The sequence below is a fragment of the Ochotona curzoniae genome, unplaced genomic scaffold, assembly GCF_017591425.1.
Source record: "Ochotona curzoniae isolate NIBS_2020 unplaced genomic scaffold, NIBS_Ocur_1.0 scaffold_2453, whole genome shotgun sequence".
NCBI classification, from domain to species: domain Eukaryota; kingdom Metazoa; phylum Chordata; class Mammalia; order Lagomorpha; family Ochotonidae; genus Ochotona; species Ochotona curzoniae.
In genome coordinates, this window is record NW_024467094.1 from 26,477,240 (window position 1) to 26,489,423 (window position 12,184).

Below are 12,184 nucleotides of genomic sequence, written 5' to 3' on the forward strand. Positions count from 1 at the left end.
AGTAGCATTTTACATCATGATGTAGTGGGTTAAGCCACCACATAGCTCTGGTTCATGTCCCGGATGTTCCACTTTCAATTTAGCTCTGATTCTTTAATGTTCTTTACTTTTCTTTGCTTCCTTGCTGGAGTTGGGGTGGGTAGGGATTCAGGTACTTTTTAGACTGTTTGTGCACAGGTATGCTGTGTTCTACATTTGAGAAAATTGAAACAGAAATGTCTTATAGTCAGTGGCATGTGATAACTTAATGGTCAATTTTGTAAAATTATGGTGTGTGTTACAGCCTTGCCATTGTGAATTGTAAAAACCTTCTTATTTCTGTTTTTACTAAGTGCCTTTCCACATAATAATGAAAGCCAGCATATAAAAAATGCCCACTCTGGGTCAGGCAATGTGAGCTTGGTGGATTACATCAACTCTTTTCTCCCCTCTTCATGATAATTGTTCATGCTAATACTACTCTGCATTTACAAATGAGGAAACCAAGTTCACATAATTTTTATCAAAATCGCAAGGCAGTAAGATGCAGAGCCACATCTGTACTAGCAGTGATTTCAAACCAAAACTGATGATCTTGCCACTTCTTCCTTTATTGGGTTTTGCTCAGTTGCCCATAGAACTCAATAGGTAGCAAGACAGGCAACATACTAGCGTAGACCCTGAGTGACCTTGGGCCGGTTATTCAACCTCCATGTGCTTCTCTTTTATCATCTTTAAAATGACAATAAACATAGTACAAGGAAGTTGTGAGGATTATGTGAGATGAGCTCAGTAAATTGCTGGTACTTCTCAGGCAATGTGAGCAAACATATTATCTCCTGGGCAGCTGAATCTCTTGTGGACACTCTGTTAAGGGCTAAGTAGCCTCTATCTCCTTCTATAAGGCCATAACCCATGCACTTAGAAGCCTTTGAAGGCCTTTGTACCATCTCCCCACTTCTAAAGGAGCAGGAAGGGAACCACAGACCTCATGCATCTTCCTCCCAGGACCACTAACCAATCTTGGAAAGATGACTTGAGCAGAGCTGCCCTCCTCAGATGCTGCCCTTGCTAGCAGGTGACTCATCATCCATCTCCTCTGTTCAGCCAGATTGCCTTGGCAAAATTAGAGATGCCCTGAGATGAGCCCTTGAAAGCTATACATGCCAGTTCTAACAAACCCAAGAGGTTTACTGTCTGCTTCCCGCTTAAAAACTGAACAGAAACGCCTTTCACACTTCTCTGGGGAACGTTTTCCAGCCACAGCTTTTCTACGTCTGCCCAATGCCTGATTTTAATCTCCTGGTTGTGCAGAGCAGGGTGACCTCATTGAAAACTAACAAGCCCAGCAGAGGCAAAGCTACTACCTCCCCAGCTCTGTGAATTCATTTATTCACCTGAGTATCATTTTCCAATTCTAGATATTGGCTGAAGTATCCTCCTTATTGGGCAGCCCAGATGGCTAGGCATTTCCCTAGTTGGGAAAAGCTGCCTTCCATCCACAGCCAAACCCCAAGGGACATAGAGTCAGTACCTCAGAGACTGAGAAAGTGTGATGTGTGGCAGGTCACAAAGGTTAGGGGAGTCTAAATGAACAGAGAGCTAATGAGCATGGAGAATCTTAAGGACCAGAGTGGAGGGCATTGCAGGTCGGGGTAAAAGCACCAGGAGATGCCCAGGTTAAGTCCCAAGTCATTGAAAGTGCCTCTTTGTGTGTATTGTGGTTATGGGGGGTATTGCGGGCAGACTACATCTGCTTTCTTTGGGGAAGGCACTGCAAAAACCAGAGTTCTCTGCACAAGGCATGGGGCCACTGGCCAATGGAAGGACAGTAGATGACCTCCTAGCCTTGCCTCACTGGCCGCCCTACCCATTCCTAGGCTGAACAGCCTGAGGAACCACAGTTTGAAGTGGCGATACCCCTCCTCATGGTGCGTGGGCTGCGCGCATGCGGAGAGGAGGTGCTCGGAGGCTCTGCCAGGAGGATTATGTTATGGCCGAACATTCTGCTCATTTGTACCTCAGGGGTTGGGAAAACTACCCTAGGCAAAGAACTTGCCTCGAGATCAGGACTGAAATACGTTAATGTGGGTGATTTAGCTTGAGAAGGGGAGCTACATGATGGCTTTGATGAAGAATATAATTGCCCATTTTAGATGAAGACGGAGTAATAGATGAGTTAAATCATCAGATGAGAGAAGGTGGAGCTATTGTTGATTACCACTGCTGTGATTTCTTCCCCAAATGTTGGTTTCATATAGCTTTTGTGTTAAGAGCAGATACCAGTGTTATACGAAAGACTGGAAACAAGGGGTTATAGTGAGAAGAAACTAAATGACAACATTCAGTGTGAGATTTTCCAAGTTCTTTATGAAGAAGCCAGGGAGTCATACAAGGAGGAAATTGTGCACGAGTTGCCCAGCAATAAATCAGAAGAGCCGGAAGAAAACCTAAGTCAGATCCTGCAGTGGAGCAAGCAGTGGGTCAAGGATCACAACCCTCAACTCACAAAGCAGGCCTCTTCTCACTGCTGTCTGCCCACGCAGCAGCAAAAGCTGTGTGATGTGAAGGTTTCTGCCTCAATTTCTTTTTCTCCATGAGAAAACTGAGCAGTCTTAAATATCATGAATTAAGGATTGAGAATGAAAATTATTAAATATTCAGATTGTCCAATAATAGTCAAATATGAACCAATGATTGGGTAATGAAAATCTGTAACAAGAAAATGCAGATAATCTCTTACTAAAGATGAAGTGGCAATACCATGGATTCCGGCATCATTTGATTACTGTGATATTTCATTGCCCTATGCCCTGTCCAGCAATTTCTGTGGTTTCATTATATACTTAAATATCATTATTAGGCTATTTTAGCTTTTCATTTTTTGTTTAACAACTAGTATATCAGTATCCAGCGAATACTTCACAATAAATAGATTGAACCTCTCTGTCCACTTACACTTCTAGGATTCCAAGAACATATGGTGATATTCTGCCCTTTGTCTAAATAAAATGCTTTTCTACTTACATAAAGTAGATTAGGCAGATTGGAATTTCTAAATTAAAAATATGTAAAACCATTGTTTCTTTAAGAATTAAGAGAGTGGAAAATATCTGAGTTATGTAACTAGCATGATGTAGGGTGAGAAAACTTAAGAATAGCAATGAATAACTAAACTTGATTGAACACCAAGTGAGGTATCCAACTCCATGGAGAGAGACAGGCCTAGAATGTAAATGAAGATTTCTTTTGACCCTTCCACCCAAGTGCTTGACTCTACACATGGCATTGAGAGTCAGACCTGCATTTGAATTTCAGCTCTGTGACATTAGAAAAACTGGATCTCTAAACTGAAAAGCTGGAGGTTTCTTATCCCACCTTAATTTCTGTGACAGCTAAATGAAATAATTATATATATATATATATGTATGTATATATATATTACTAGTAGCTAGCGCTAGAACAATATTATGACATATACTTCCTAAAAAGTTTTGCCCAAATTCATGCATAATTCACAAAGTCCACAGACTTCTTAGAGCAATTGGTCATCGTCCCTCAACAAAGCTGATCTGCTCCCCTGTAACTCAAATAACTCCAATCCTGAACAGAGCTGGACCGTGGTCATGGACAAGCACCAGCCACCCATATGCTGCCTTGCAAACACAGATAAAAGGAGATTGCAAGTGACAAGCAAGGGCTGCATGCCCTAATTCTTACTCCAGCCCTGGTTGACGGCCAGGCTGCATTCACTGTGCTTGTAGCTACACAGTATTGCCTTTACATTTCTGCTGTTTGATTGTGTGACCCAAACAATAGCAGCAGGTAAAAGTCTCCTTGTGGTAGGAGCCTTTATTATGTGCAAATGTCTGGCTGACAGCCAGACAGAAAGCTTTTCTTTAATTTCTCTCAAAATAAGAGGATTTGAGATGAGACTAAAAGGAGAGAATGAAAAGTTTAGTGAAATCCATGGCTTAGTGAAACCTGAATCTTTGAACTAAAACAAGGTATGAGACATTTGGCTCAAATTCCCCAGTGACTGGTGCATAAAAGAACAATGTTTTCGTGAGACAGGGTCCGGCAGATTCAAGATCTTGTTTGTCAAAACCTGGTTCAGAAGTGAGTATTGGCTACAACCAGCATTGAAACTGCACTCAGGCCTGTCTGGCTTCATCTATGGCTTCTTTCTCCTGCACGTCTCTCCTTCCTCGATCCAGAAGCAGAGCTATTGTGCTGCACAGTTCCAGGGGAACCTAGTCTCCTGATAAATGCTCAATGTCTTAGCTACAGTGTTGTTTGTTCAGCATGGAGGGCAGCAGGATGAGTGTAAATATGTTCTTTTAGGAGACTGGGTGACATCTCCAGATGTATTTTTAATGAAATGTAGTGTTCAGGCTGGGAGCCAGCTCTCCCCACTAGCCCTGCCTTGCATCCTGTTCCATTGAGTTCCTGTGCTGCCTTGACCTTGCTCCTCACAGGCTGTTGTGCAATATGCACAATGGTGGCTCCTTGACTGGAGGAGCAATGGAGACCAATACTGGGGAAATGAGGCCGCTTACTCCCTGAACTGTGGGATTTCCCAAAGCATCTTCATAACCATCCTTTCAGAGATTCCAGCTCTCATTACATCCCCTGTACTTTTCTGTACAGACTGGCTGCTTCATTCCTCTGATCACTGCAAAGCGTCTATGGGAAGAACAGTAAACCTAGAACCAGCTGAACCTGGGTTTGCTCTCTCCACTCCGTATTCATCGAGCACTGACTAAGGGCCAGGCCTTCCCCTAAAGTGCTGCAGATACAACAGTGTGCAAAACTCTTACGTTCATGAGGTTTCATTCTGGTATAGGACTAACTGCCTTCATAGTCTTCCACATGTAGCAGAACTTCCCTGGGTGTCAATTCTCTGATCAGTGAAATGGGGACAGTAGTATCTGCCTCATGGAGTTACTAACAGGCTGGAGTGGGGGAGATTTAGCTGATAGGCTGAATAGAGATCTTATCCATTGTGAATGATCAAGAATTAATCTATCATCCAACAGGAATAAAAGCATCCAGAGCTGCCTTTTGCTGCTTGCATCCCTCTGAGGTGGTGAGTGTAGTTGTGTGACGTTGGTTGGATACATTTGACAGATTACTCTCAGTCCATTTGATCAGCGTGGGTAAAGGTAGTGAACTGTTTCTCTGTGTTCCTCCATTTTTTATATATTATGACTCTGTATATGGAATCATAAAATTCAGGACAGATTTATGCATACTTGGTACTGCATATTTTCATGGAAGTATTTTGTCAGGTACCTGTAATGCACTGATCTATGTTAGCAGTTTTCTAAAGTTTATTTCTCATAGATCTCTCTTAAATCGCATGCGAATTGGCATCTTATGGCTTAACTTTTGTTTTCCTGACACAGCCCCAATTTGCATCTCTGCTGTAGCCTTCAGGATTTCTTTGCTCATAGCATTTGAATTCCTCCTGTCCTTGAGTATTTTTTTGAGAAAGCTGTTGCTAAAGACCCCAGTTTGGCACCTTTCCTGGAGGAGCCAATCCATCTGTAACTGTCATGTGGAAATGGACTTGAATTATTCAATTCCTATATTCAACTTGCTTATGGGGTATTGGTGCAGAGAGACAGAGTGATCCCATTCTTTGTGTAGTCAGAGCCCTTGGCATGAGAGCAGCCATGAAATCTCATCTCCCCTTTCCCAAATGGTTTTCTTTGCCTTGTGGTTGACACAGACTTTCTAACTTGCGCTTGTATCTGGTTCTGAAGTATGATGGAAAGAAAACACATCCATCAGGTGCCTTCTACAAGCCAGACTCTTGGTGAAGTGCTTTTTAGATCCATAATCTCACTAAAGACTTGCCAATTCAGTAGCATTGACCTTATTAAAGGAAAGACTAGCAAAAAGATTAAATAAGCCGACCAAGGTCACATAGCTATTAAGTCATAGAACCAAGCTTCAAGTACAGATCTGCAAACCACAAAGTATCATTCTCTCTTTAGCACAAAACCCAGTGGCAATAAAGGGATTCCAGATGGACAACAGGGTAACCTTGGCATTTCTATCCTGCTTAAGGGAATCCATTCAAATGAACAGCCACTATAGACTGGTTCTGGAATTCTCAGAACTACCAGTGGCTGGCACAGTGCATAGCAGAGAGTAGAAGCATGCTTAAAGGGGTTCAGGAATGTAAAAACAGTTAATACCAGTTGAATTTAGGCCTTAAGTGAAAAATCTAAGAGGATGTCAAAAAGCTTAATAATCCAGGTAAATACTTTACTATAATATTTTAAATAATCAACAGTGGATGCAACAGAGACAAGATGATGAGGTGCATCATTCGGGTGAAAAGCCATATTTTTCTCTTTGTTTAAAATGTTGACATTTTCATCCTTTTTGCGGTAGCTTCAAAGTTTTCACAATATTGCATAAAACATTATTAATCTTGATCACTGAGGTTTGAACACCCTTAGATTCTACCCCCAAGGTGGATATCTTATTTTGCTTTCCCCAGGATGTCAAATTATATGAAAATAACTCGATGTTCATAAACTCATGGAAGGCCCACAAAAACCCCCTGTGGGGAAGGTGTTGTTGGAATCTCTGTGTTACAGACAGAGTGGCCGAGAGTGGAGGAGGCAAAGCTGCCCTCCCAGAATGTCACATATATATTACAGATGTACCTGGGATCTCTGTTTCTCAGTCCCCAAAAGGTGCTGCCCAGAACCTGAGACTCTGGGGACCCCCAGACAGCTGTCTCCATCCAGAAGTAGCCTCATGCATTTACTCCAGCATGTAGCAAAAATGCCATCTTCCATTGAATATAGATTCTAGCTGTTAGAAGAAACAGAATGATTTTATGTACCCTGTGCCTGCTGCCACTGAGATGACAGCAATTGAAAGGTGCTAACAATTGCAAGATACAGCCCAACTTCAGAGATTCTGCAATGCCAAAAGGAAAGAGCATATTTTGGAACGGGATGAAATACATTATCATCCCATCTCAAGTGGCCACGATATTACAAAGAAGCTGTGAAGACTATACTGAAAGAGGCACTGCTCCAAAATGAAAGCACTGGGGCATTTATGCAGCTCTAACTACCCAGTAGTCCATTCACCACCCCCAGCTCAACAAAAGCTGATGTGGTTCCTGCAGTGAGACAAACCTCAAAGGCCAGAAAGGCAGAGGGTACTAAAGAAGGAAACTGCTTCATTTGCCTTCTGGACAGATTTCCCCAAGAGAGGAAACGTTGCAGCATTAGTAGTCTGATTATATTGTTCTTGGATGAGCTAAGGATTTTATGTACTTACAGAATTAGTGGGAGCCGTGGATTAAGGAGGGAAAGGCTAATGCAACACTGCAGATGTGCGATTCAGACTGTATTCTGTAGCAGCCTCCATCTATAGTCTATCATGAACTGCAGTGATTCCCTAGCCAGCCTGCACGGTTCTCTAGGATAGCCCCAGGTTTATTATGTAACTAAAACAGCCTGTACTCCACATCCAAATGCTCTGTCTACCTCAGTAAGTGTGCAACAATGAGCACCCTTAATTATTACATTTCAAAATGGTACATTAAAATGCATATACATGGTATGCATGGTGATCCATGGTTCTTGTTGAGCTGCAGGCTTGCTAACCACACTAGGGCATGATCACTGAGCAGCTCAACTGCTCTCATGCTTTCCCATCTTTTGCTTTTTAAAGATGCATCTGCCACACACAAACTACTGTATTTTGCAAGCTCACCAGCATTAAATGTGTATGGTTTGCTTAAAAGTTTGAAATTCTACCTTGTGCCCCACCCACACACATTTTTTTTAAATCAAAATTCCAGATCAACTGTAGGAAATAAAGCACACTTCACCGATGCTCAGGACTATTGAGAGATTAATATGGAAGGACATAGGTTAGAGCCAGACTGCCCAGGTTTGATCTTCGGTCTGCATCAATTTATTCCTTGTAAAGTGAAATAAGAATCCTACCTTTATCTTGAGGATTTTAAGGGTTGGTATTTAAGGACCACTTAGAACATTGCACAGTGACAGGTATACAGGATGAGTCAACATTCCTGACCACACGCAGCCCCTGCTCAGGAGTTTGTCATTCAGATTATCCCAGGAGTTCATTGGTTTCCTCAAGGAATGTGAGCCTGTAGGACTGAGACTGCACTGGCTGTTGTCTGCTTCACATGTCTTGCTCCTGCTTCTTTCTCTTTGAACATTTGATGGGACCAGTTACCACCTTGAAGGTGCTTCCAATATAAGTTCCAATAGTGAGCAAATAGATTCTAGAATTTATAAACTTTTAAAAATGTTTATGTATTTTATTTTAAAGGCAGAGTTATAGAGAGAGCAGAAGAGACAGAAATAGGTCTTTTATTTGCTGGCTTATTCCCCAAATGACCAGAATGGGCCAGAGATGTTCTGGTCTGAAGCTAGTAACCAGGAGCCTAGTTCAGGTTTCCTACATGGGGGTAGGATTTTCAGCACTTGGACTATCTTCCAACACATTCTCAGGAGCATTAGCAGAGAACTGGATTGAGAGTGGAGCAGCTGGGACACCACTGGTGACTGGTACCCAGATGGGATGCCAGTGCTGCAGTTCATGGCTTTACCCATTACTCTATGTGTCAACCCCAGATTTTAGAATCTGAGAACATCTGTGGCATCATCTTCATTGGATTCCCATGGAACTTGGTCCATCCTTCCATTATTGTTCTTATTATACGGAATACCATAGTCTTTCCATGGATTTCAGTCCCCTAGTAGACAATAATGGATCTTTTACTCATTCTTCCTTATTCATCCAGGACTTATCTTATGCCAAGGTGCTCCAAACATTTGTGTTAAATCAGGCAGAAACCAGTGCCTGCCCTGTAGATCTGTGGCACATCCATGAAGTCCTGCTCTGGCTCCCTTCTTAGGTGAACTGCTGCTTCTCCAAGCACTCATTGGCCAAGTTGTTGGAACAGCAAACTGTCTTCATTGTGTTTTAAGAGGAATCAGGGAGAGCAGAAACCAGCAATAAAGAGGCACCCCCTGACCATCCTCTCACATTTATTGAGTAGAATGCAATATTGGAGTCTGCATCCAAGGGCATCTCCCAAAGGAATCTTGGAAGCTTTGAATCCTTTGTTTTAATACCTAAGGTTAACAATAAATATCATCCACGAAATTGGCAATCGCCCTTTAAGTGAATTGTCCCAGAATCTCTCCATCTGAGACATAATGGGTCTATAGCACAGAGGGTTCTATTAAAGAGACTCAAGTTTTCAGGAAAGGATGTAGATATGGATGGAAATGGAGTTATGAGATACTCTCAGAGCCTTGGGATGAGAACTTTTTTTGGTCTTCATTGCCTTTTGAATGTATTTGGATATTCAGGACTTTGGAATTGGGGAAATCTGACTTTTAATCTCTTGTGATATTTACAGAATCATGCCAAACCCTAGTGACTTAAAACTGGAAATTTATTATCACACATTTCTATGATTTACCAAGTTGGAAGCAACTTAGTTGGGGTTCTGGGGCAGGCCTGGTTCCTCAAGCAGATGATGTTGGTGTATTATGAGTGCTGTGGTCATATGAGCTCCACAGTGTGGATGGGAAAACCACTTGCTATTTCAGTTTATTTACTTGAAAGGGTTTGGGAGGGGTTGGGAGGAGGTGGAGAAAGACAGAGAATCTTCCATCTACTGGCTCACTCCCTAAATGCCTGCAACAGCCAAGCTGAGAAGCTAGGGTCTCTCTGTAGACTGAGTGTCTGATATACCAGCTAAACTAACTTCCCTGGAGTAAAAGATCTGAGAGAGAGATCCCCAAAAACAAAACACTATCTTACCTGACAAATTCAATGTTTTATCCAAAGGCTAGCAGTTATAGACATGTCAATTGAGTTTTCTGAGTGAAGCATTAGGGGCTGAGCCACAACAAATTGTCCACTTCTTAAGAAAATGCCCCCCTTGCCATAGGATCCCACTGCAGTCCCAATTCTATCTATTTGGAATGTTCTAGATGTTCTCTTGCTATCTTTATAGAATCAGTTACCTCAGTTACTACAGATGTGTCCATGGTACATCTTCTCTGCAGTGTTTTATACCTCCATTTTGGCTTGTTTCTGGATGGATTTTGCCTTCTCACTTCAGCATCTCTATCAGTTTCAACTTCTGTGCATTCACAATGCATTTTCAGCTATGGATGTGGTTGCTCATTTGTAGGTAGTGTAATAAGGCTATGTTAAGCATGACCTCTGCTCAACCTCTGAAAACAACTCATTTGCAACTTCTACTCTGATCATTTTTCTGTGACAGAAATATTTTACTTATATCTCATAGGTTCCTGTGTAAAAACTAAGTTGAAGATGAGTCAGAAAATAAATGGTTCCATTCACCGTTAGTCTTAGAATATTTCTATTATTAACATGACTTTTACTAAGATTATTTAACATTCTTAAAAATTAATATCTATTTATGTATGCGTGTGTGTGTGTATGTGTGTGAGTGTATATATATCCTTGTGTAAGTGCATGTGTGAGAAAGTTCCATGCCAAATGATTGCTTCCCTTCCATAGGGATGTGTTTCCAACAAGTAAATGTAGTGAGTCTGACTCTTCAAACCCACACACAGTGCAGCACTAACCCTGTGAGCGTTCTAGTAGGGAGCTCTGAGACACCTGACATGTCAGTCATCATTCACACACAGGAGGCACTGGCATTGCTGCAGATACTGAGCCTCAACAGCCATTTCTTCAGCTCTCCAGGCTTTTTGTTTTGTTTTACCTTGTTGTTTGTGGGTTTTTTTCGTATTATTTTGTTTTATGATACAATTTAATAGGTACTGGAGTCTCCCCACCCCCACCCCAAGTTCCATCATCTCCCCATTGTTCTCCCCTCCTGTTTTACAGTGGGTATTCTTTCATGAATTTTCATAAGCCCATCATGCTGCCACCGAAGCATCCCCCAACAATGTAGGTACACTCAGTGTAGAAGAGTCCAACATCAAACTGTAAGGATGTTATCAGCCGTTTCACTGTGAGTGCATCCTTGTATTGCATGCATGGAGGCATACTTCTCTCTGTTTCCACCTATGAACATATTAATTTCCACTCCACTTCCATTATGCATCCCTTTAAATACAGTCAGTGTTGCTTGTGTTTTACAATTGTGTTGTGCTCTTTGTAACCAGAGTCCCCCACCTCAGGCTGTTTCTTCTTGAACCCAATCATATTCTAATAGTATCTTTTTTGATGCTTCTATTTTTTTTTAATGAAAGGTATTGTACATAGAGCATAGCTGTAGTAGATCCTGTTGGCTATTTACTTAAAATTTGTCCTTTAATTTTGTTCAGATGTCTCCTACATCAGAAAACATAACCCAAGGATGCTCAGGGGACAAACACCGCTTGATTAATATCCTCGTGACAACTCCTTTTCCCCGTATAAGTGAATGCTTTAGAAGAAGGCCAGTGAGATGAACAACTATCAGTGCATTTAATAAAAGTGTTTCATTCGTCTTTAAAAAACACAAGGAAGTGACAGTCCTTTTTTTCTTTTCCTGGTTGTGATATCTGAAAGTGCTGATAAAGCAAAACACACAAAGGCAGACAGGATCATAGTGAAGTGGGTCAGGGCACGGATGTCCCCTATCTGGAGCTTTCTCTACCTGTGGACAGATTGCTTTGTCAGACAATAAATCTCCTTAAACCTAAGCTAGTCAAGCTCATGTTTGCAGCTGCTTGAGCAAAAGCAGCTGAACAAAGTAGCCAAAATAATAAGCCCGTCCGTGCTGCATCCTTTGCTTGGAGTTTGTGCCCATGCACTTAATGACTTTGAAGGCTGGCCAATGTTTCATCTGAATGCACTGAACCTCTATCTAATCCCATTTCCCACAAACCCTGTGTGTATATCCTGCCATTTATCCTATTTACTGTGGCTTAATTGTGTGTTTGTCTCCCACATTCACAATGGAAGTTCTTCTACAGAAGGTCAGATCTACACCAGAAACAGTGCCAAGGCACCACTGAATTAAACAGCTATCATCAACAAAATCATATCCTTTGGTACACTGTCTTACTGGAATTGCTGACAGACATAGAGACAGGGCCAGTGTCATCAGCATGCATAGACTCAGGAAGCCTGACAAGGGTCCTGTGAAGATAAACTATCAGTATTGACACACTCATGAAGTTGCACAGGATGGCAAGCA

General features: G+C 41.8%; 1 protein-coding gene and 1 pseudogene across 1 annotated transcript in view; both read left to right on the forward strand.

The window, feature by feature from the left end:
• The window catches only part of CA10 (carbonic anhydrase 10), a 398,895-nt gene that overhangs the window by 221,732 nt on the left and 164,979 nt on the right, over positions 1-12,184 (forward strand). The window lies entirely within an intron of this gene.
• On the forward strand, positions 1,968-2,601 carry LOC121170016 (annotated as a pseudogene).